Below are 27,083 nucleotides of genomic sequence, written 5' to 3'. Positions count from 1 at the left end.
TGACATCACCTCACACTATCCTTGACTCAGAAGGGAGGAGAGGACCTTGAGATTCTATCTCAGTAGAGACTCCTCTTTTCCAGCACAGTTTTCCCAATCATGATATCTTGTTTGTTTCCTTCATAGCACTTAATACAACCTATCATTTGTTTCCTTATTTACTACCTTTCTTCCATCAAATTGTAAATACCAACAGGTCAAAAATCTAATCCATGTTAATCACAAATATTGTAACAATTTCCTAGTCCAGTGCTGGGTACCCAAAGGAGGGGATTCGATACATCTTTGTGGAATGAAGGAGTGAATGAGTAAATGAATGAATAAATGCGATAAAAAAAGAGAGAATGAGCACCAAGACAGATGTTTCCCAGTCCAATTTTATATCTAAAACAATATTTCACCAATATATTTATTTAAACAACTTACCACCTTATCAAAAAAACATCCCATTAATCCCATTATATCATTAAAAAAAGATAAATATACATGAAATGATGTAATCCAAACTGAAATAGTCACACTGATATTTTTATTAAGTTGTTACTGTATCCTCCATCTTTTTTAAATAACTTATATATTTACTAACATGAAATTTAACTAATTCTTTAAATACAGTTTGTTTGCAGGACTATTTATTTTTCTTGGAAGTCAAACCCCAGTTTATATTTGAAAAACATGTTTTCTTTTGTTATTTTATTTCATAATCTCATGCAAGTGTTGTTCTTATCCACTGGATACTCACAGTCTGGTTAATTGTTGTTAATTGTTTCATAATCATTCCTGAGAAAAATCAATGAGAGAAATGTCACCTCTACACATGGGAGCAGACCACCTTGGCCTCAAACAGACTTTCCTGACTGAGGCTGTAAATTACAATTATCTGGGGAACTTTTAAAACAAATACAGATGCCAGGCTCCACTCTCTGAGATTTTAATTTCGTTGATTTGGGGTAGACTCGGGGGATTTCTACTATTTTTAATGCTCCCAGGTGATGTTAATATGCAGCCAAGGTTGAGAATCAATGATTTAAAGAAAGAAAAAGAACTATGCTCAAGCAGACAATGGACCGCTTGCTCTCCAGACTTTGAAAGTAGTCCAGACATTCAAATCAATTGAAACATCACATATGAAAGGCAGAGAAATTACTGCTACTTGTGTTCTCCGTGCTGGCAACCTGCACAGGCGATGGATATAAAAAACTTGGGCTGGAGACCTGCTAAATCTAGTGATTGGCTTGGAACTAGACCTGGTCGTGAGGAGAATGAACGGCCACCCCATTCAAGCCTGGCCGTCTATCTCTCTGGCCCCTAGATGCTTTGTGCTAAGCCTCTGCCCACGCAGCTCTCCGTTTCTACAACATTCCTGCCACATCCTTCTCTCCTGCTGTTAACAGCCTGCCTTTCCTGCTGGAGCCAAAGCCATGATGTAGCACCAGTGGAGGTGCCACAGGATTGTTCTAGCTCCCCTTCCCCATCTTGTAGTCTGAGCTATAATTTTTATAAATTTTTAAAGTGTGTGTATTTTTTGAGAGGGCAGGGGTGGGGCAGAGAGACAAGGAGACAGAAAATCCCAAGCAGTCTCTGTGGCTATCAGTGCTATCAGAGCCTCCTATACAGGGCTTGAACTCATGAACCCTGAAATCGTGACCTGAGCTGAAACCAAGAGTCAGTCACGTAACCAACTGAGCCACCCAGGCACATATATATATATATATATATATATATATATATATATATATGTAAAATCTTGACTTAAGAAACTACTTAGGTACTAAGTATTACCATTAGGAATTTCACGCTATTTCCTTTAGTCTTCATGCTAATCTCTTTTTAGACATCTAATATATTGTCTTATGCTACATTTTACATTGCCATATTTGTGCCTTTTTCCTCAAGATTACAAGTTCTTCAAGGTCAAGTAAAATATGAAATATTTCATTGTATTAAGTCACAAGGCTAAAGGATGAAGGAAGAAGGATGAGAAGGAAAATTGCCATAAAGAGTCCCTCCTAGATATAAAGTGGTATCTTGCTTTATTTTCACAATAGTCTCTGGTGATTTATCATACCATCCCCATTATGTAGATGGTAAACTGAGGCTCAGAGAGATTAGACTAAGAAAGCATAGAATTTGAACTCAATTTAGTCACTAATTAAATACTGCAGGGTGAGGAGAACATTAACCTGACATTTGAGATGAGAGTGGATTGGTAAACTTGACACTTAGGCTTTTTTTAGGGGGAAGGGATGGGGAGACTACTAATTAATCACCCACTTCTGTTTGCAGAAATAGGACATCCATTAGCTCATCATTCCTGGTCTCTTTCTATTCTCTCATAGAATATCCTTTCTTTGGGAGTGATGAGTGATTCTCCTGATTGACGGGAAGAACTGAGTCTGCTCAGTAATCTTTTTCTCTTTGTTTTCTTCAGGAGCTAGCTGCTTGCAGGAAGCATGCATTCTGCTTTGCTTCTTTGCTCTATCCGTTTTGTAGGGGCAGGTCCTCCTCATAAGGGGTTGCTGGTGGGGTTCAGCACTGCTTGTGAACGGGTGCACTCATCTAATTCTGGGGCTCTGTCTCATGAAAGTCATTGTTGACATAATGCCTACATCATATTCGCCACTATCGGCTTCATTAGCAAAAGTAACATTTTCATTTCCTTGTCCGTCTTTTCTTAATTGGTAGAAAAAACAGGAGCAAGTGAAACAGGAATGTTCTTTAAATCTATCCCTTAAAACAGTGGTTCTCTAAGTATAGTCTGGGACCAGCAGCTTTAGGAGCACCTGTGAACTGTGCAGTAGAAATACAAGTGCTCTTGCCCCATCCCAGACAAACTATCTGTGCTTTAGCCATCCTCCAAGTCTGTGAGAAGCTCTGCTATGGACAGCGCCTTGGGTTTGGTCTCTTTCAACTCTGACACAGTAGGCAATGGTGATGTTCTTTTCTTTTTTTTTTTTTTAATTTTTTTTAATGTTTTTATTTATTTTTGAGAGAAAAAGCACGAGTCGGGAAGCGGCAAAGAGACCCAAACACGCAGAATCCAAAGCAGGCTTCAGGCTCTGAGCTGTCAGTGCAGATCCCAACGTGGGGCTTGAACCCATGAACAGAGAGATCATAACCTGGGCTGAAGTCGGTTGCTTAACTGACTGAGTCACCTAGGCACCCTGTGTTCTATGCAGCTCCAGGCAACAGAGTCTAAGTCTAAGCTCAGGCATGAGTCGGTACAGGATGATTGCTAAGCAGACATGGATGGCACAGATTGACAAACGACTGTGGCTAGAGACATGCCATCTATCAGTTTTTCCTTCCAAGCTTTGATCAGAGTGGTTTCCGGATTTTCTTGTGCGTTGTTTCATTTTCTCATTCTTCTCTGTTGCTGTAGCACTTCGCTGTCTATCTAAAAGGCTGGGAGGCTTTCCCTTTCTTTCTATTTTACAGATAGTTGAAGAATAAGAAGATTATTATCTTTCCATTGTCATCGCTGAATAAACTGCCAGAAGAGGAGGAGGGAGGAGCACTTGATCAGGGGAAGGGGTGTCCACCTGTCTTCCTGAAAATTTACAGCTGAATTCAGCTGGGAACAGCATAGTCCAAGGCAGGGGTTTTCAAAGTGTGGACCCCAACCATCGGTATCATCTGGGCATTTATTAGAAATTCAAATTCTTGGCCCTAGCCCACACCTCTGAATCATAAACTCAGGAAAAGGATCCAGCGGTCTGAGTTTGAACAAGCCTGTAATGCACACTAATGTGTGAAAACCATAGTGGGGGCCTTGAGACTCATAGTGTGGTCTGGCACAATAGCAGAGGTGCAACCTGGGAGCATGTTAGAAGTTCAGATCTCAGGCCTCATGCCAAACCTATTGACCTATTCACAATCTGCATTTTAACAAAATCCTCAGGTGATTGGTTAGCACATTAAAGTTTTAGAAGCACTGGCATTGAGTCGAGGATGCTAATGCCCTATCAGGGAACAGGAGTGAACGGGATTTCAATGAGGTTTTTAGCCCAAAGTACAAACATGTAAGTTACTATCTAAGAAGTGAGGAAATGCATGAAAATGTGGACAGAGGTTGCTGTGTGGAAATCTAAAAGTCCGAGGCACATATTTCAGTCTGGTTGCTCTCATGATCTCAGGCTGACTCATTGGTTAATCCCCCTTGTAACTTGCTTGGGCCTAGACAACCGCCAGGGACTTAACTGTATCTTATTTCACTACAGGAACCTGCACTAGCCACCTTTTTAGATCTGCAATAAATTCCCAACCAAGCTTCTTTTGGAATTCTTCTCACAGCAGGGCAGCACCCCCACCCCCCACTGCTGATGTCCACAGAAGGTCATTTCTCAGCCCAAACAGGTAGCGGCCTGGGATCAATAAGGACCAAATCACCACTGAGCATTTAAACAGGTGGCTGGAGTGTGAATAAGTAGTTGGAGAAATTGTAAAAAGGTCAGGTAGCAAGTACTAGCTTTGTAACTAGCAAAAGTGCCTGTACAAATCTGGCATTTCACAGAACCTGCAGGCTTAGTTTGATTAGTTATTAAAATTATGGTCAGCCGGTGGGGAGAATCATGATAATTGGTACAGGTCATAGACAGTCAAAAGTGTCTCTCCCAGTGGGATGAAACCTATTAAAATTTGTTATTTAAATCTCTTTGCCATTTCCACATTCTGCTCACATGCAAAATGACTTGTCCCAATCTTGGTCTCCAAGGAAGAATGCAAAGGCTTCCATTGTTCTTTGTTTGGTGCTAATTAACATTTTCAAGAGGATTGACTTAGATGCAGCTCTGTATACCCCAAAGCAATCACTCCATCCAACTTCCAGATCATAGCTTTATCTCATTAAAGAATTAGCTTTTAATATTCAGAATGCTTAGATTATTTCAACTGGTGTTTCCAAAACTTGTAATTACACACACATTACCCACAGCCTTATGTAGGCCACCAGGACTGAGGGGAGAAAGGCTTTTGGGAGAGGGCTATCCCTCCCTTTTAGTTTTGTGCTTTGGAATAATGCAACCTCAGTTCCTGAGAGCCAACTAGACAACATGGACTGATTTGGTAGAATTTGGTAGAATTGGCATCTACCCCAATGGCTCTGAAACCCAGAAAGTATTGGGATCACCTGGGGAGGTGTTAAAACTAAAGATGCCTTCTCCTCTCTCCCGAATACTCATTTATATAGTCTGAAGTGGAGTCCAGTCACCATTTTTTTTTAAACAGCTTCCAAAATTCTGGTGTCATTGCACAAATTACCTTCCTCTTCTCCACTCAGCCTCCCACAAACTTTGCTTTCATCACATCTTTGTCTTGGACTACTTGACTCTTTATGTTCCTAAATGGTCCTATTTTTCTTACAAACTGTCCCAGCTGCTCTACCCATTCCGTTTTTTTCATGTATTTTAAACATTTTTTTTTTTTTTTACAAAAGCGTATTTGATACAAAACATGGGAAAGCACAAAGGAAAATTCTAAAGAAAAATAACAGCCCTACCACTCAAGGATAATTATGGACACTATTTTTTTGTGTATGTGTATCTCTACACATTTTCTTTACCAAAATTTATCATGCTAAATATATTCCTTTGAACTTGAAATATTTTCCCTGGCACATTATTTAGAGTGCCCATGACAAATGATTCTTTTACCACAAGCATTTTTGAATGATCCGGGATGTACCATCATTGTATGCACCATAAATTAGTATACTAATCACTTGGTTTTTGGAGTTTTTGTGTTTTCAATATTTTTGCTATGAAAAGCAGTGTTGGGATGAATCTTTTTGTTTACATAGCGATGTTAACCTTGTCATTTTTCATGACTACTGATGGGGTGGTGGTCCTGAGGCACAGAGGACCTTGGTAAAAACAAATAAAGTAGTCCATTCTTTCTGGAAGCTGAGTCTTCATAAAAGACATGGTTTGCATGTCAAGGTTTTCTGCTGAGACTGGAAAATTCTCATTGACCTACTGGAGAATTTTGGATGCTCAAGGTACCTGTTTCTCACAGGCTGTACTAAGTAAAAGTGTTCTGCAAGCACTTTCTGTTTGTTTACGGCAGTGATTCCCAAACCGTCTTGGTGTGGGGCCAGATTTTTGCTTGTTTCATTTTGTTTTACTTCCAATTTTTCATGGATATATACTTTCATAAAATAGTAAAAAATGAATTTCTAGAAAAATGAAATAAAAATGACATACAAAAAACAAGGCCCATTTTTTTTATTACTAGATTCAAGAGTCATAAAATTTCTTTGACAAATTGCCATAAATATTTTAAGAGCTTACTCACAAACTGTATAGTCAGTTTCATAGCAGGCTAGTAACTAACTTTACAGCTCCTCACTGATGGACCACAATTTGAGTGGCACCAGTTTAGAGCAAGTTCTCAAGGAGATGCATTAGCTAAATTAAATAACCCAGTGTTTGAATGGGGAAGAAAGTTCCCTACCAAAGTTGTCATAGAAACGGAAAGTCAAAGTAATATTTCTGGTAACGGTAAAATAACCAAGGTAGACCGTAGTAGTCACGAACAATACTAGACACACACTGGGCTCATAAGTTCATGCACTATAGTTGGAATGATCCAGAGAAGAGAGCATTACTGCATGAGATATCATGTAAACCCACAAAGAGTCCATATTTTTCCAAAAATGTGCTATTTCTTGACCTAGCAATGGTTTTACAGGTTTTTTCCTTAGAACTATTAAACATACTCATAAGCTTATGCTGTTCTATATACTTTATAATTACAAATGCTTTACATTTGCCTATATGCTAATGTGTGCTGTGGGCTATCTGTGACAAATGCTTCTCTATCAGCACAAGTGAATGCAGCTAAGTAACGGAAAATGTACCCTGTAGGTGACTTTGGTAACTTCACATTCAAAAAGTACAGTGTTTATGTCTCAGATTCCTTGTGATGGCCCTTAAATAAAAGATCTCATATTTACCACCTTTACAAAGAATAAACAACTGATAAAACAAAGCCAGACTAAAGACTTATTTTTACTAGTGAAGAACATAGTTTATTATTCTTAAAGGAAAGCTGTCAGGTAAGATGCATCCTAGAGGAATAATACTCTGAGTGTGTGACTTACATCTAAATGCCTGAGACCGGGGATGAGAAAGGACAGTCTTACTGACTCTCCCTCCATCTCTCTGTTATTTGTTTCAGTTGCTTGAGAGAAAGAGGGGACACTCCTTCACTTAACCTTTACTCTCAGATGGCCAAGAAAATTATTCAGAACTCTATGGTATATATGCATACCTCATATATATGTTGTGATTAGCCCAGAAAATCCCTTTTGTGTTTCGACTTGCATTTCGGGAACAATGTGCCACTGGTGACTTAAGCTTTGCTTTTCTGATTTTTACTCATTTTAGGCTTAAATGATGAAGGGGCATGAGGTAGCTGGAGAAGGATAATAGCACCTTGGTCCTTATGATACTCATTTCCATTTTCATTTTCATCTTGTCCCTGGAAAATGCCTTGAGCACTTTGCTTTGACTCCTTATCTAAAGTTTTAAACCACAATGTGTCTCCTGGCTCCTTTGGAATCTGCTCATCAAATACAAAGGAAGACAAATGTGCTGGACATTTTTTCTAGCATTATTCTCCAGCCCACCTTCCACAGCCCTCTGGAAGACTTTCTCCTTTTCTCTGCAACCAGAATGGGCTCCAGACACATTAAGTCCAGACACAACAAGTCCTGGAGGCTTCTCTCTTCTGAGGAGAGATTGTTCATGCCTGAACTCTGTAGCTATGGGCAGGTCACTTGCCCATTTGGGGCTTCATTCCCTCATTTCTTTGACTGATCTTTTAAATTCCCTTTTAAAATTGCTAAAATATATATTGATTTTTCTGCCCTAGGAGCAGAGGAAGGAGGGGGGAAAAGACTGATAATGGGGTCAGAGCAAATGAATGAGTGAATTAAATGCACTTGGCTCAGCAGAAACAGAACCCAGTGGATGAAGCCAAAGAGGACTCCGCTCTTTGAGCCCCAGGGACATCTATTGAGCTATGTGTCACCATAGTTATTTTTATTGGCATTTCACAAGACATTTGGGTAAAGGATCAGAACAAGAGAAAATAGGAGGAGAGAGAGGGAAAGAGGAAAGGAAATGGAGAGTGGGGAAGAGAGGCAGTTGTCCAATTTTCTTTGGTCAGTTTCCTTCTAGTGGAAAACTAGAGTCAGAAATAAAAGATAAAATGAAGACGTAACACAAGATGACAAAAAAGTAGTCAAAGAAGTGACAGCAGGCACATCATCAGGGGCTTTCTTCTCTCCTGCTAGTCACCAATAGGAAGGCTACAGTGCTTATAAATCAAGGGTTGCAACTCAAGTGCTTAGAAAATCCAGTGACTAATACGTTAATCTCCCCTTATTCACAATTTCACTTTCTTTGTTTTCACTCACCCCCTTCAACTATGGTCTGGAAGTAGGTGATCCTTCAGGAAGTTGATAGTAGCCTAACCCCACATCACAGTGCCGGGGCCATTCCTCTCACTGCATGTCATTATGTAGGCATTTTATCATCTCACAGCATCACGAGAAGGATGAGCACAGGACAGCATTTTGAGAGAGAGTACTTTCACACCATTTTTATTACAGCTTATTGTTATAATGGATTGATTTTATTATTGTTGTTGTTTATCTCTTTCTGAATTTATAAAGTAAACTTTATCCTAGATATATATAGAGAGGAAGAAAACAGTATATATAGGGTTTAGTACTATCTGCGGTTGCAGGCATCCACAGGCATCCGTCTTGGAACAGATCCCCTGTAGGTAAATGGGGGGGGGGGAGAGGGGGGCTACTGTATAAATAAATGAATCTCCTGCATCCTGACATAAGAAGGAATGATAGGAATTGTGTGAACAAAAGAGCATATTTCCCACATGAAGGGGCAGCTACCACTCAGCTCCAGGGGGCTCCTGCATTGGTAAGTCAATGAGCCCAGTGTTGCCAGCTGTTGTGATATTTCAAGAGAAACCACATATCAGGATTTGTGTTCAAAATGTTCCAATTTTCAAAACATTCTTTAGTTGCTGTGGACATGTGTGTTTTGTCCCTACTCCTAAGGAAAAAAGGAAAGAAGTCAAGAAATGGAAATTAACTCTCACATTAATTCTCGTTTGGTATAGTCAATAGTGCTTATATTATTTTCATGTTTTTCATATATGGACATTTTGCTCTTGGAGATTTAGAAATTCCTGAAGGGCAATCACCATGCATTCCATTTCTTTATGCTCTGTATGCATTCACCTACATAGACTAGAGTTCAGGTTTCATTAAAAAATGCAATGGAGCACCTGGGTGGCTCAGTTGGTTGAGAATCCGACTCTTGATTTTAGTTTAGGTCATGGTCTCCCAGTTTGGGGGATTGAGTCCCACACTGAGCTATATGCTGACAGCGTAGAGCCTGCTTGGGATTCTCTCTCTTCCTCTCTTTCTCTGCTCATTCCCTGCTCATACATATTCTCACACTTTCTCTCTCTCAAAATAAATAAATAAACATTTTTTAAAAAATTTGATGACTTAATTAAAATAGCCTGGTAATGCCTTTCTTCTCTGTTTCTCCCTCTAGTGGAACAAAAAAATCTGTTATTACATAGGTTTATGTGGCCGTCTTTTATCATCAAAGTAGAAAATGATGGTATGAAACAAATTTATCCTCCAAGTGTTTCTTTTAAAAACACTGGTTCCCAAGTCCCTAATTAAAGACTTCAACATTTCAGAAGCGATTTCCAATATACCCCAAAAAGGAAGAGTAATGAGGTTCCATAAGCCAATTCAATTTCTTTTTTTTTATTTTATTTTTTTTAATTTTTTTTTCAACGTTTTTTATTTATTTTTGGGACAGAGAGAGACAGAGCATGAACGGGGGAGGGGCAGAGAGAGAGGGAGACACAGAAGCGGAAACAGGCTCCAGGCTCTGAGCCATCAGCCCAGAGCCTGACGCGGGGCTCGAACTCACGGACCGCGAGATCGTGACCTGGCTGAAGTCGGACGCTTAACCGACTGCGCCACCCAGGCGCCCCAAGCCAATTCAATTTCTGAAATTTACCTTAATATTATGATATTCCTGATAAGGAGTCAGCAAATGTCTTCTGTAAAGGTCTAGAGAGTGACTATTTTAGGTTTTGTGGCTCTGTGGATGAGCTACTCCACTCTGCTCTTATAGCCCAAAAGCAGCCACAGACAAAATACAGACTGATGAGAGTAACTCTGTTCCAATATAACTTTATAGAAACAGGCAGCAGACAGAATTTGGTCAGTAGGCCATACTTTGCCCACCCTCCCCTATAGGGAAAATCTTTTCTTAACCTTCATTCTCTGAATAACTGCTTCCATTTCAAATTTATTTCCCAGTATAGACAGTTTCCTTTATTTAACATCCTCTCCTGCTCCTGCTTAGAACTGCCCCCTTCCTGATAATCCTGTGCCAGTCTTAGGTCCAGTCATCCCTACCTCTGATATCTGCAAACCATTACTCTTTCCAATGACAAGTTCAACCACAATTCAGTTTTCACTGATTTTGTCTCTCATTTGATTGTTGAAAATAGTTTCCAAATTGGTCTTTCTGTATCCTACCATGCCTCCAGTATAGTCTACTTAGATATACTGATTTTTTTTTTTTTACTCTGGAAGCTATAATTTTGTCACTCCTTGTTAAGACATCTTCTATGACTCTCTGTTGGTCACAGAAATAAGCTTCAGACTCCTCAGTAAGACATGCCTGCCATCAGAATTTTCTAGCTATGTACACATCCAATCATTGATCTTATATATCCTATACTCAGCCAATCCAGAATCTTTACACTGTTCTGTGCTTTGGTTGTGCTAATCCTTGTATGGATCCCAAACTCAGATAATTCTCAGTTTGCTTTAAGACCAGTTCAAATGCCACCATCTTCAGGAAGTGTCTTAGGTTCTTCTCCATCAGAGCTATCCTTTCTTTCATCTATATTCTAAAACTTTGTGCCTTAAAATGCTTATTACTCTCAGTCTCAAACTACATGGGGACAAGACCAAGAACCCATCACCACAAGAAACAAGACCTGAATCAGCAATCCTACTCATAGAGGACATCATTATCGAAAGCTAATATTTATCAACTGCCTTCTATTGGCACTATAAAACTTGGTATTTTACATATTTATAAGTATTCAATCATTTAATCCTTACAACGACATATTTTACAGTTGAGCAAACCAAGTAGATTGTATAATGTTTATTTTATGGATAAGGAAGCAGTCACAGAGTTTCATGGCTACTTGGTTGCAGAGGATACCAAACTCAAAAGGGCAGCTTGGGAGCCTGAACTTTAGATTCTTCATTCAACCATCTCTCAAAAGATTTTACAGGATATACATTTTACAGAATTTGAAATATATACTGCTGTTTTTGAATAGTGATTGTAATAATTGTATCTATGCCTTAGTGGCATCTCCTTGGTCAGAATTATGATGTAGAGTAAAACCTTTGGCTGTGAGTGTTCCATAAGATAAGCAAACATTTCTAATACATTTTAACTTGGAAAATGAGTGATGTCTTGCAATATGAGTAGTCCATGATGCTGAACGTCACACGATCACAAGTGAGCCAATGGCTCCTTTCTCTCTCTCTCTCTCATTGAGAAATTGTGGGTGACTATCTCCCATGCTCAGATGTTCTGTCTCAGGCCACAGTGTTTGGCAGAAATCAGTGATTTTTCAGAATGTTGGAAGGTGCCCACAACTGGCACTAGTGTATTTTTTGTCACTTCAAAGCACCAATGGACAGTCCTTTGCTTTTCCATACAAGAGTGAGCTTAGGAATGCTTTGCTTCATTCTAGGTAAGGCTTCCTGCAGATATATACCCTTTCCTCTGAGCCTTATACTGTATGTAATGAAACTGGCAATATGACAACAGTTTATTAATACTGTACTGTGTCAACTTCCGTTGGTGATAGTGAAAGCTATCCTACACAATAACCCTCTTCTCTCATGTCTCCCTCACACCAGCCACAAAGGTTTTCAAAAGTAAGTGCAGGTTAATTTATTTATTTTTCTGTATATTTTGTATTTTATTATTTTTATTATATTACAGCATCATTGTACAGTATCATGTGTCATACGGTAATCATGTTTATATGAATATTTTTGGGTTGTGGAACGAATCATCTGAGTTTCCATGATTTCCTACGGGGAAATCTGCTTTGATATACAGGTGCTTTGGATTAAAAGCATGTCTCTGGAATGAATTATGCTCGTAAAACAAGGTTTTACTGTATTTGATATGGGGTACATTTGTTCAGAAACAAAACCCTCAGGAATAGAATTTTTGTTGAAAACTACAATCTGTTCTATAGTGTTCTCCTTGATTATTTCTAAAATAGTTATGTTTTTTCAAAATTTAAAAATCCCATCTAACTGGCCTTTACTTTTATTTTTTTATTTTTTTATTTTTTCAACTTTTTTTTTTTTTTTTTTTTTTTTTTTTTTTTTTGGGACAGAGAGAGACAGAGCATGAACGGGGGAGGGGCAGAGAGAGAGGGAGACACAGAATCGGAAACAGGCTCCAGGCTCCGAGCCATCAGCCCAGAGCCTGACGCGGGGCTCAAACTCACGGACCGCGACATCGTGACCTGGCTGAAGTCGGACGCTCAACCGACTGCGCCACCCAGGCGCCCCGGCCTTTACTTTTATTAACTTTACAAGTTAAATTACGTTTTTCCATTTTCATCCAAACTTCAGGTTTGGATATGATTTTTTTTTATATTAAAGCAAAGTCCATTTAATATTAAAGCAAAGGTCGTCTCCTATTCATCTATAAACTTACAATATAGTTTGTTCTCTTCATGGAGAGGGGTGGGAAATCACTAGTAAGTATTCTAGAACCCATCTATAAATAAAAGTTGGGTTTTGCCATGTTTCTAAACACAGATCTGCTGAGTGTTTTGGGCAATATTAACTTACCTACATTGATGTATCATGCCTTGATATAGAGACCACAAAAGCAAGCTCAAAAAAACAATTAAAAACCCTAGTATATATACACATATACACACACATATTATACACACATATATACACATATTTATATTTATATATATATATATATATATATATATATATATATATATACACACACACACACACATATAAATAAAATCTTGGAGAGTCATCACATCTGCCTTGATCTGTATGTCACTGGACTGGGTAAGGTGGATTCCAGATATCTCTTCTGTGTCCACAATAATCTTTCCTTTTGATGGTGACTAGATCTTTCTTTTCCCTTTTGTCTTGGGCTGTTGATGCCTCAGACTCTTCCTTCATGCTTCGGTAGGTACAGAAAAGAGTCCAGAATGAATAGTGGGTGAGGACCAGACACTGATGAGGAGTGCATCATCAGTTTCTTAGGGCTGCTGTCACAAAGGAACATAGACTGGTGGATGAAAACAATAGTTTATTCTCTCACGATTATGGTAGACAGATAACTAAAATCAAGGTATTGGCAAGGTCATTCTCTCTTCAGGCCTCTAGGGGAGGATCATTCTTTGCTTCTTGTACTTCCTTATGGCCTCAGGTGTCGCTTGGCTTGTGGTAGCATCACTCCTATCTCTGTCTTCACATGACCATCTCCTCCCCATGTGTCTCTGCCTCACATAGTGTTCTCCTCCTTCCACAGGAATGCTAGTCAGATTTCATTAGGGCACACCCTAATGACCTCACTGAACTTGACTGCATCTGCAAAGACTGTATTTCCCAGTAGGATCTTATTCACAGGAATTAGGATTTCAACATACCACTGTGTGTGTGTGTGTGGCGGGGGGCAGTGTTAAACTTAACATATAACAAAGGGTCAGACTCCTCTCCCTTTCTTCCTGCCCCCATAGGCCAACATGAGAAAGACAAAGAGGGTGGTCTATCCTCCAGGAATTTTAAGCAAAAAACCCTAGTCTTTACAACTCCTTCCTTCTTGACACTGTCTCTTTCAGAACCAATCCTGCTCTCTATTTCTCTCTCAGCCTTTGCTTATTGCCTAGAAACCACCCTGAACTGCAAGAATAGTTATAGAAAATATTCATGTTATCCTTATTCTTTCTGATAACGAGATACTCCTCTACCATGCTAGGATGAGTATGGAAGTTCCCCAAAAAATTAAAAATAGATCTACCTTATGACCCAGCAACAGCACTGTTAGGAATTTACTCAAGGGATACAGGAGTGCTGATGCATAGGGGCACTTGTACTTCAAAGTTTACAGCAGCACTTTCAACAATAGCCAAATTATGGAAAGAGCCTAAATGTCCACCAGCTGATGAATGGATAAAGAAATTGTGGTTTATATACACAATGAAATACTACGTGGCAATGAGAAAGAACGAAATATGGCCTTTTGTAGCAACGTGGATGGAACTGGAGAGTGTTATGCTAAGTGAAATAAGTCATACAGAGAAAGACAGATACCATATGTTTTCACTCTTATGTGGATCCTGAGAAACTTAACAGAAGTCCATGGGGGAGGGGAAGAAAAAAAAAAAGAGGTTAGAGAAGGAGAGAGACAAAGCATAAGAGATGCTTAAAAACTGAGAACAGGGGCGCCTGGGTGGCGCAGTCGGTTAAGCGTCCGACTTCAGCCAGGTCACGATCTCGCGGTCCGTGAGTTCGAGCCCCGCGTCAGGCTCTGGGCTGATGGCTCGGAGCCTGGAGCCTGTTTCCGATTCTGTGTCTCCCTCTCTCTCTGCCCCTCCCCCGTTCATGCTCTGTCTCTCTCTGTCCCAAAAATAAATAAAAAACGTTGAAAAAAAATTAAAAAAAAAAAAACAAAAAAAAAAAAACTGAGAACAAACTGAGGGATGATGGGGGGTGGGAGGGGGGGAGGGTGGGTGATGGGTATTGAGGGGGGCACCTGTTGGCATGAACGCTGGGTGTTGTATGGAAACCAATTTGACAATAAATTTCATATTTAAAAAATTGGCCTGTAAAATCAGAGCTCTGTGTGCATGTATGTATGCATGCTGTCTGCATATATGCATGTACAATATTTTAAAAACCCTGTATGAAATACACCTTGCAGAACTACCATTACTAAAAATATCAGAAAATACAGAAGAGCTTATTGGTTGTCAAATGTTGTTAGATGAACAATTAAAATTTTTCTGAGTATTATAAAAAAAACTGGTTACTGGTGTCTGGAAAGTAGCTTCTGTTGGTACAGAGGAGTACAAGCTTTGCCATCCAGGAAAACTAGGTTCTTATCCAAATCCTTTATTTATAAGTTCAGTATTTCTTGCCTATTTGAACTTCAAGTTCTTTATAACATAAAAATGCAGATAAAATTATCTTCTGGAATTATTGTAATGACAAAAATGCCACAATATATAAAGTGCCTAATATCTAAGCATTCCTTAGCAAATTAACTTTTTAATTTGGAACTCTGAACAAATTTCCCAAATTCAAATGATGCCAGATAACCAGATTCTATAGTGTCGTGAAGTCTATAGTGCAAATGCAGTGTATGCTAAAGAAACCAATCTATGAAGGGAATGGATGCCACATTTAAACAATTGACCTAGTACGGAATTTTTGGAAAACAACCTGATCACTCCTTTGATAAGGGTTCTAATTAATTTAAGGCAAGACCTTTGCCAAAGCCTGCCTCTGCCTCCAACATCATGCTTTCAGAATATGTTGTATTTTCCTTAGCTTTATCATTTGGATTATTTGGGTGTTGCCATTCTATCATTCTATATGCATTTCTAGATGCATTCGACCTCAGAATGAAAAATACATTTATTAAAAGGCAGAGGGTAACTCAAAGAATCAGAAGAGCTGTGGCACAGCCTGATCATAGAAAAGATGGGAACATGCTATCTCAGAAGAGCCAAGCAGCAAGAGCAGATATACATCTAATTCATGATGAATGAATAACCTGGTGCCATATGAGGTATAATTTTGAGAAGAGATGCTCTGTTTGAGCTAGCACTTCCCACCACTTGTCCTGGGCATGTAGAGCCCTTAGTTGGAGAGTCTCAATAGGACTGCATGCACTGGAGAAGTTCCCCAAAGGACAAGCTGTTGTTACTAGAGAAAATTAAATGAATGTCTAGCAAGTAAAACTGACATATGTCTAGTGTGTTGTCATTTTAAGAGGAGATTTACCTTGACTTTCAATTGTCATTGATATGATTAATTAAATGCATTACCCGAATGAATGATGGCTTGCCTTGCTCCTAAAAGGACTTAGAAAAAGGAGGACCAGGTAGTGAAAGCGATGTTAGGAAAGAAAGACTCCTCCAGCTAAATCTCTCGAAGAAATTCTCCTGTGAAAATTCCTTTATTTTGATTAGCATTTATTTCCCTAACATGTAAAAAACCTGTTCTAGCATGCCAACCATTTGTCAGATGTTGATGGAGGATTAAGTTACTTTGGTATTTTCATCCTGCTGGCAAAATGATATGATGAAACCTCATCCTAGCAAACAGGGAAGTAAACTGGAGACAGGTAGGAGGGGAGGCTGTGTCTCTAAGTACAGTACTCTGGGAGATCCCTGTCCTGCATTAGGGAGGTGAGGGCTGCAGGGATGGGCTCCTGGGCTTCCACAAGTCACCCTGAGCATCTCACACAGAGAAGGAAGACTCAGAAGAGGAGAGGGAACGCAAGAGTGGAGAGCTTCCAGGTCAAGTATCATAAGTAGTAATGAGTCTGTGCCCTTCCAACAGAGGTCACAGATGTGCGGTTCACAGGCAGAGCATCCACTGAAAGAGCAGGCAGTTACCTGTCCTTCCTTTCCATCTTAGTCCAGCTTAAATGTTCTATCCCACATTTCTATCATTTTTCATTTTACAGACAGGGAAACTGAGATTCAAAAAAATAATAAAATAAAATAACTCTCTTATAAGTCCATACAGCTAAGCAGTAGTTGCACAGGAGTTCTAGAGCAGAACATTTAGCCCCCAGAGTTCCCCTTTTGACCCTGTGCTATATGGCCACACTGTTTCCCAGCCTTAATTTTCCCCACCTAGGGGTGAAACAATTTGTCCCTTATTAAGATATTTAAGCAATCAGCTGAGAAGCTGTATGTCCTGGAGACTGGACCATAGTAATGAGAGGGGGGGACAGTGGGTAAAAGCTTCCTAGCCTTCCTCCAATCACCCAGGCAGGCAGCATGCTCATGGACTAGAGAGGTATTTAGCTATAATTGTGGTTTTAATTCTGACTATGTACCAAGCACTGTGAGGGGTGCTTTTACATATTTTATCTCATTCTATCCTCACAAAAGCTTTGTCAGGCAAGTAAGACAATGTGCATCACACAGCCAAGGAAGCAGGCTAAAGTGTCTCTCCCAAGGTCACATAGCTAGTCCTTGACAGGGCTGAGAATATAACCCATGTCACTTGATTCCCAGTCTCACACTTTTTGCACTGTCCTGCGCTATCCTTTGGGACGCTGATAATTGCAAGTCACTATGTGACCTTCTTGGATGCCAGCCTTCTGAAATAAGAACACACAGATCTCCGGATTTCCTGAGATGGGAATAAGGAGGCCTCCTATTGATTCTATCGCTCCACTGTTTCTCCTTGAAGTCTTACAGATTTCCCTTTCCATCAAGCTTTCTTTACAAATAGGGCTTAGGAAAGGCTGGAGGGATGTTTATCTGTCAGACAGATTTCTCTCCTGCAGAAATGTTAGCCTTTTCACACACCACTGCATCCTGCCTTAAAAATGTGTTGTAAACTGAGAGATGTCTTCTGGGACCAGAATGATGGAGGAGACACCTTCAATCAGAAACAAGTTCAGGCCACAGCTCAAGACCCTCTATTTAGTTCAGGTGAGGGCAAAGTCTTAGTGAATTTTTCCTGCTTTATGGAAACTTGTCTGATTAAATTCCAACAAACTGAGTTAAATAAGCTGGTAATAATTAATATCTAGCATACTGTAAGTACCTATCCTAGTCACTGCTATAAGCAGAAAATAAAAAATACTCTTTTGTTTTACATTTTTTAAGGTTGTAACAATTGGTAAAGATCAAAACCATTTCTTCTCTACTACACATCTATTGCTTTTGTTAATCAATGTAGATGGTGACAATTATAGAGGTTACATTCATATAGGTTTCCATGTTCTATGTAATACTTAACACAGTTACTGTGCCTTTCTAAGAGTTCAGCAAACACTTATTGATTGAAGGACTGATGTAGTAGATAGTTATCCACCCTAGGGTTATCGTTAAAAATAATCCCAAAAATTCTGGGAGAGTCTCTCATGGCCTGACTGTTTGTAAACCATGAAAAAAGTCTAAGTGATCAGAAATACAGATGTATTGCACTAAAACATTTAGGCTTTAGTTTCTAAGTTTGTACCATGTAGCACATAGCCAAAAAAAATAAAAATAAAAGGAAAGTTGGATATTTTTTTTAGACAGAGAGTGAGTGGGGGAGGGGCAGAAAGAGAGGGAGACACAGAATCCGAAGCAGGCTCAGGCCCCGAGCTGTCAGCACAAAGCCTGACATGGATCAAACTCACCAAATGTGAGATCATAACCTGAGCTGGAAGTCAGATCCTTAACTGACTGAGCCACCTAGGTGCCCCTGGATCATTTTTTACAAACAAATTAAGTCCCCAATTCTGTCTAAGTAAGGTGAAGGGGAAAGTAATCTTGACCCAAATTATCAGTACTGACTCTTTTCAGAAATTTTATTTTCTAAATAATTAACCATAAAATTTTCTGATTTTAATGAACTTTGTCATTCATGAAATCAAACATTCAATTTATCTTTCTAAATAGTATCCAATTATTTGGCATCATTAAAATATGTTCAACTAGTTATTCAAACCTTTGCCTGGATGTTCATGCATTTCTCCATTCATTTATCAGATGCTTACCAAGGAGCAAGAATAAGTTAGGAACCATGCTAGGCAGTGGGGACATAGGACAAACAAGATGGGTTTTGTACTTGAGAAATTTAGTTTTTAGGCAGACACAGAGGTAGATTTATCATAAGAGTATGTAACTGGGAAGAGGCATGAGCATGTATGCAGTTTAGGAGGAGAAAACCAATAGAGGGTGACGTGTGATATTGCCTAGAAAGGGGCAGTTGAAAATGCAAAATCCCAGAGGAAATAGAAGAAGGTGGAGTCCTGAGAGTACATGAAGGGGGCTTGGACTGGACCTGAGACCCATCTTCCAACACAAGTAGGGAGAACAATATGAGTAACAGAAATCTAGAGAGATTTGGGGAGGTAACGATAGCTGTGAGAGTAAACCAGGAGAAATTGCCCCTTGAATGTTCCAAAGGCCCCTAATAATTGCTAATTGCTCTAGTTAATGACTTTGTATTTATCTTAGAAAAAAATTAACTGTAATTTATGAACAATATTTGTGTGCTCTCTTCTCACAAATTCAGGTTTTCATTTGATACCTCAAATACCTGAAGATGATAGTTACCATGGAAGCTTATGAGAGACCCAGTATATTTCCCCCCTTTGATGGTGATGCCTGGTTATAAGCAAACCTTCTGTCACTCTTGCGAAAAGCTGATTTGCTTGCACGTTAAAAAGAATAAAATCTCATAAGCAGAGGGATGGAACCGATATGGATAATAATCAGTATGTTTATTATCGCTTAAAATAGAGAAATAAAGGAGAGTGGCAACTGTCTCAAAGATTTTTATATTGGACTCCTGAAACTTCTGGAGTTTTAAGAAGTTGGCTTATTTTGGGGTGCCTGGGTGGCGCAGTCGGTTAAGCGTCCGACTTCAGCCAGGTCACGATCTCGCGGTCCGTGAGTTCGAGCCCCGCGTCAGGCTCTGGGCTGATGGCTCGGAGCCTGGAGCCTGTTTCCGATTCTGTGTCTCCCTCTCTCTCTGCCCCTCCCCCGTTCATGCTCTGTCTCTCTCTGTCCCAAAAATAAATAAAAAACGTTGAAAAAAAAAATTTTAAAAAAAGAAGTTGGCTTATTTTAAGGAAACCAAAATAGGGCTAACCTAGCAGAAAATATTCATGTCTGCCTTTTTGCAAGCACTGAAAACTCTCTGGTCTCAAAGCATGGAAATGTTATAAAAAGTGGGTGTCATTATTATAATAGCTCTATATTTTTCTGGGCCAGAAGCCTTTTTCTTCTTTTTCTTTTGTTGTTGTTATTTTTGGATAACTGTAGAAATAAATACAAGGATGTGCTTTTTATGGACAGAATTATGTCTCCCCAAAATTCCTATGTCAAAGCCCTGGCCCCAATTCCTTAGAATGTGACTATATATGGAGACAGCATCTTTAAAGAGATCTTTAAGTTAAAATGAGGCTGTTACAGTACACCCTAACCCAGTCTGGCTGGTGTTTGTATGAGGATGAGATAACCAGGGATAGCTGTGCACAGAGTAAAGGCCACATGAGGACACAGGGAGGAGACTGCCACCTGCTGGCCAAGGAGAGGGGTCTCAGAAGAAACCAGACCTGCCGACACATTGATCTTGGTCTTCCAGTCTAGAGAACTGTAAGAACATAAATTTCTGTAGTTTAAGCCTCCCAGCCTGTGGTATCTTGTTATGATAGGTGTGGCAAAGTAACGCATATACAGTGTCACAAAGATTAGTATTTCTAACTGCTCCAAATAACAGCAAAAATTCAGAAGTACACTATCTTAGATCTTCTTAGACATTTTCCTGTGATAATTCTTCCTGGATTTGGGAAGCAAATGGCTCAACAAACCAATGTTACTAGAGTGTGGTACCACAAGGCCTTGTCCATTTTGTCTCAAGAAATTATTTCTATAAGTTCTTCCTATGGAAGGAAATGGAAGCAACTGAATCTTTCTCTGGCATGATTATGTCTGCTACTTTGTAATAATTCTATTTGAAAACAGCAAAGTCAAGCCTTTCTGGCCCAAATGATAAAATAAGTTGATAGTGGATATCATCACTACAAACATCTAAAATATAGGGGGTGCCTGGGTGGCTCAGTCGGTTGAGCATCTGATTCTTGATCTCAGCTCAGGTCATGATCTCACAGTTTATGAGATTGAGTCTGGCATTGGGTTCTGCTCTGAGAGTACAGAGCCTGCTTGGGATTCTCTCTCTCCCTCTCTCCTGCCCCTCCCCTGCTCACACTCACTCACTCACTCTCTGTCTTTCCCTTTCTCTCAAAATAACTAAACAGACTTAAAGATAGATAGATAGGTAGGTAGGTAGGTAAGTAGGTAGATAGATAGATAGGTAGGTAAGTAGGTAGGTAGGTAGGTAGGTAGGTAGGTAGATATTAAGAAGAGGGTCAGGGGCGCCTGGGTGGCTCAGTCGGTTAAGCGGCCAACTTCGGCTCAGGTCATGATCTCACGGTTCGTGAGTTCGAGCCCCGCATCGGGCTCTGTGCTGACAGCTCAGAGCCTGGAGCCTGTTTCAGATTCTGTGTCTCCCTCTCTCTGACCCTCCCCCATTCATGCTCTGTCTCTCTCTGTCTCAAAAGTAAATAAACGTTAAAAAAAATTTATAAAAAAAAATTTATAAAAAAAAAAAGAAGAGGGTCAGAGAACCTCCTGCCATTTCTGGAGAAAGGAGTGACCAAGTCGTATTTACAAGGCTCTACCATCGGTGAACATTTTGACTATTTATCCCTTCTGAGGCTAGAAGTCCTGAGCATTTAAAACAAAAGAATAAAACCTCTCTAGCAAAAGGCTGAGAAACCAGGGCTGGAAATAGATTCTCTTGTTTGATATTATAATGGGTAGGAAATAAAGAGGTCTTGTTTTTCATTGATTTCTGTCTCTTCATATTATGTTCTAAACGTTTTGAAAAAGAACCAGTTAATCAATTTGGTCCTGGAAAAAAAAAAAAAAAAAAAAAAAGAACATCATCACCAGTGTTAGCCAAAGATCTCAAAATAAGTAGGATATCTAATCAACTACTGACTGATATTAAGGGAAGATGGAATAGCACAGCATCTGCAGAAGAATAGATAACGTTGGAGATGTCTGCTCTGAAGAAAAAGAGATGGGGCCAGAAAACAAGTAAAAAATCTGTGCAAAGGTATACAGGGTGCAAGTGAAGTTGGGAGCAAAACTTGTAGGGACTTGGAACCAGGCTTAAGACTTCATACCGGGGCGCCTGGGTGGCTCAGTCGGTTAAGCAGCTGACTTCAGCTCAGGTCATGATCTCGCGGTCCGTGAGTTCGAGCCCCGCGTCGGGCTCTGTGCTGACAGCTCAGAGCATGGAGCCTGTTTCGGATTCTGTGTCTCCCTCTCTCTGACCCTCCCCCATTCATGATCTGTCTCTCTCTGTCTCAAAAATAAATAAACATTAAAAAAAAAAAAAAAAAAAAAAAAGACTTCATACCATCTCTTTTACTCCACCCACAACCTACCTTCAAGCAATCACCAAGACCTGCCATTTCTAGTACCTCTCAAATGTGTGGTCTCTGCTTTCTTTCTGCCTCTCCCTAGTTCACACCATCTTCTCCTTTAATATGGGGGCAGTGGTATGGGGGTAAGAACCGGAGTTCATATCCTGACTGTAACACTTACTGGTTGTGTGACTTGAGCAAGTTATTTAAACTTCCTAACAAGTTTTTCTTATTTGTGCTGATTTTAACATTTTTTTAATGTTTATTTATTTTTGAGAGAGAAAGAGGGACGGAGCACAAGCAGGGGCCAGGCAGAGAGAGAGGGAGACACAGACTCTGAAGCAGGCTCCAGACTCTGAGCTGTCAGCACAGAGCCTGACACAAGATTTGAACTCACAAACTGTGAGATCGTGGCCTAAGCAGAAGTCAGATGCTTAACCAACTGAGCCACCTAGGTGCCCCAATGTTAACATATTAATGTGATATTAATAGAACCTACCTTATGGCATTATTTCAAACATTAAGTGGAATTTGTGTAAATCTGTTGGTATATAATAAGAGAAAACTATTAGCTATCATTATTCACTTTCATATAGGACTATACTGAAAAACAAACAAAACAAGAAATGTTAAGTTATTCTTCCCTCAAGCCTTGTTCCCTTTTCAATCTATAGTATATACTGTAGCCAGAAAGAGCCTTCTAAAATACAAATTATACTGAGTCAGTCTTCTGCTGAAAAACTGTTAAATGGTTCATATCACATTAACGTAAATAGCAAAGTCCTTAGCGACATTAATGAAATCCTTCTTCATGTGGCCCCAGCTTACATCTCTAATATGATCTTCCTCGATTTCACTCTCCCTCATTCCCTCTACTCTGTTCTGGAGCCATATTAATCCATCTGATTCATCAAATCTGTTATGTTCTTCCTTCCTTTTGGGATTCTACACTGCCACCTGCCACTGACTTTGCCTAGACTTCTCCCTCTTTCTCTCCCATTTCCTTAGCCTTGGTCTCAGTTTAAAGACCACTTCTTCAACGTAGGCTTTCCTGACCTCAATAATAGGGTCAATTGTCCCTCTTATGGATCATTGCCCACTACTTCCCTTCTCATTGCATATCCTATGCTATGGTCTGTTGTCCCAATTGGAATGTAAACTGAGAAGGTCTAGAACTAAGCTCTCTGGCATTAAAAGGTTTTAGCACTGTGAGGCACTCAACCATGAGAGCCATCATCAAGAAGATCAGCCCTACAGAACTGTAACAAAAAGTATTTCTCAGGACCAAGTTCTTCTTGGAACTTGGAAATTTAATTGAAGTTATTCAAATCCTAATAAGTGATATTAACATACCTCCAACAAGAAAATGTCAACTGGGTGCAGGGGGTAGTTTAGTAGAAAATATGGACAAATCAGTCACAAAGGCAGAATACAATGTCCAGGGCAATAATGCCACAACTTATGAACCTGAACAGGTTTATTTGACAAGTGTACCCTCATAGCAGAGATGGATGCACTAGGATATTAAAATCCCTCTCTAATTTCTTGTGATATAATATTATGTTCATTGAAGCACACCTCTAATTTTAATTTGACTCTCCATTTAGATTCACCAGGAAGGCTACATGTGCATCAATCAGCTAAAAAACTCTCTGGCTGGCTCTTTACTTCTGCTGCTCATAGCAAATTGAATAATAAAAAAAAAGTTGGTATGGTAAGTAATATTGATAAGAGTCTCTCATAGATTTGGTTAAAAAGAGACTATCTCAGGGCACCTGGGTGGCTCAGCTGGTTAAGCATCTGATTCTTGATTTCAGCCCAGGCCCTGATCTTACATTTCATGAGATGCAGCTCCGAGTTGGACTCTGCACTGACAGCAAGAAGCCTGCATGGGATTTTCTCTCTCCCTCTCTCTGCCCCTCCCACACTCATGCTCTCTTTCTCAAAAATAAATAAATAAGCATTTTTTTTAAAGAGACCATCTCTAAATTAGAAAGAAAAGAAAAGAAAAGAAAAGAAAAGGAAAGGAAAGAAAAGAAAAGAAAAGAAAAGAAAAGAAAAGAAAAGAAAAGAAAAGGAAAAGAAAAGAAAAGAAAAGAAAAGGAAAAGAAAAGAAAAGAAAAGAAAAGAAAAAAAGGACAATAAAGCTGTCTGGCTCAGTCAGTAGAACATGTGACTCATGATCTTGGGGTTGTGAGTTTGAGCCCCACAGTGGACACAGAGATTACTTAAAAAAAATTTTTAGGGGCTTTTGGGTGTCTCAGTCAGTTAAGTGTCTGATTTCTGCTCAGGTCATGATCTCACGGTTTGTGAGTTCGAGCCCTGCATTGGGCTCTCTGCTGTCAGCACAGAGCCTGCTTCAGATCCTTTGTCCCCGTTCTCTCTGCCCTTTCCCCACTGGTTCTCTCTCTTGATCTCAAAATAAATACACTTTAAAAACTTTTAAATAAAAATAAATAAATAAATAAATAAATAAATAAATAAATAAAAAGAGACCATCTCTGAAGGACGGAGCAAGTCTGGATGCCATTCCAAAATTAATGTCATGGATCCACTAAATTAAGATGGAACCTTGGAAATGTGTAGCCACACAAAAGGACTGTCCTTTCTTGAGGTCCTCTTAGAGTGAGTGGTCAGTGTTTGTCTGTGGTCTTGCTCTCTGTGGTTGTGTTGTTTTATTTAATGGAATAACAGTTCCATTATCTACCATCCACTGTAAAACCACACAATTAATTAATAAAACAGAAATGTTTCTGGACTAGACTTTAGTCAATGCCTATTAAAGTGGCAAAATTGCTTTTTCCAAGAGTCTTTATGCTTTTTTAGTGTGATTGACTTTTCACATCCAGCTTTTGTTTTCTTTCTTTTCCTGTTTGAACAGCTAGGTTGCATTATACTTTTATTATGCCTCTATTCTACCTGAGAACAATTAAAAATCATTTTCAGAGCTTTATTTCTCATTGTATGAATTGTGAGCATTTCTGATAGAGAAAATTACTTTAAAATAACGCTATTTTTCTGAAAATTTCTGTCCTATTGGCAAGTAGGTAGAAATTCAAATGATGTGACAGTGGGGAGAAACTACTTTCTTCCTACACTTCTCACTGATTATTCTGGTCCATTTCTAAGGGATTGCTTTCTTTCATGTTACCCTTCTTTGACTACACTTGCTATTCAAACTCATTTATAACTTTAAGTTATAAAGAAGACCATAGAATTGGTAAATCCTCCTATTACTTGAGGATTTGCCCTACATTTTGAAATGCGGATAAAAGTTGCCTCAACATCTATATGTTTGGTTCTCAAAGATGAATATGTACTATAATCACCTGGAAAGCTTGGAATACCCAGATTTCTAGACCCTGTCACTAGAAATTCTGACCAGTAGGTCTGGGGTGGGGCTAGAACTAGCATTTGTTAAAAATTTCCAGGTGGCTCTGATGCTGCACTTGTGGAGACTGACCACACTTTGGCCTTTACTTTTTATTTCTGATGGAAAGGACTTTAGCCAAAGGCCAGAAACAGTGCCTAGTCTCCCTCTTAGTTCTGGTAAGTTTCTGGGTTCATTGCATCCTGGAGGTGAAAGCCATACATAATTGGGCTGGTGTGCACAACCCACAAAGATGCTCAGAAGTTTATGGGATACATTTTACCAAGACACATTTCATTTTTAGTGGTAAAGTTCTAGCTGCTACTCATAACCTACAAAATGGGTTATTCTCTCTGCAGATTTCCTTGGAGCCCTCATCTGGGTCTATTCAGTAAGCAGTACTGCCACCTTCTGATTTTCAATTGAAAATGTATATACTTAGGGTTTTCCTTTTTGTTGAATTTGTTAGGTACTCAGCAAGTATTTATTTCAAGATCTTTTCTTCATGAATTTGTTTTCCCCCTTGGGTCTCTTATTTTCAATGTTGCTTGTTGTTTCCTGTTTGCACATTTCTATATGAAGTTCTTATACTATAATTACAGCCCCTCAGTCTTTTATCAACTCTGGCCCAGGGAAACCTCCCTTCCTTGATGAGTCTGGAGTCATGTGCCAAAAAATATACCAAAGATTACTAAGTTTCTTGTGAGTGGGCTGGTTTTCAAAGATTATTTCTCAAGAGGCATCAAACCCCAGTGAATAGTCTTTTTTGTAAAACTCATTTAAAAAATACCTTTGTCCACCTAACAGAGATTTGTCCTCAAAACACCCCCCACCCCCATATTTGATATTTCATAGAACCCAAAACTATTGAATGAAAAGCTGTTTGTGTATTTTCCTTCAGATGGAAAAATAGACCATTAGAGTTTGTTGGAAGTAGAGAACTTAATCTAATCAACCCCGTGATTTTTGCCTCATAGAGAAAGGTCAAAAGCTGGCTCAAGGTTATATGTATTCAGTGGCAGAGCTGGGACTCTTTCCAAAAACAGCCTACTTCTCTGGACAGACCTGGCTCACAAGAGTGCAAATACTATCTCTGGACCATTTCTGTGTCCAAAGGAATGCAATGCTGCAATTGACAAGCCTGGTTCATGTTCCCACCCCTGTGATCAAGGGTCAAGGTTTCTGACCTGACCTGGGAAAGTCATGCCTTTGAAAAAACCTAGGCTTAGAATAAAGTCACTCTCCTAGATTCATATAACTAGAAAAAGGCACAGTTGGAGCTCAGATGAGGTTGTGACTCCAGAGCCCTGGAGCGTTCAGTCCTCCACTGCCCTAAGTTAGAATTATAGGTAAGGCATAAAAAGATGATCTTGAGGGGAAAGTGATGACTT

Source organism: Neofelis nebulosa, chromosome 2 (genome assembly GCF_028018385.1).
Source record: "Neofelis nebulosa isolate mNeoNeb1 chromosome 2, mNeoNeb1.pri, whole genome shotgun sequence".
NCBI lineage: Eukaryota > Metazoa > Chordata > Mammalia > Carnivora > Felidae > Neofelis > Neofelis nebulosa.
The sequence above is the reverse complement of the archived record's forward strand: the minus strand, read 5'-3'. Positions refer to the sequence as shown.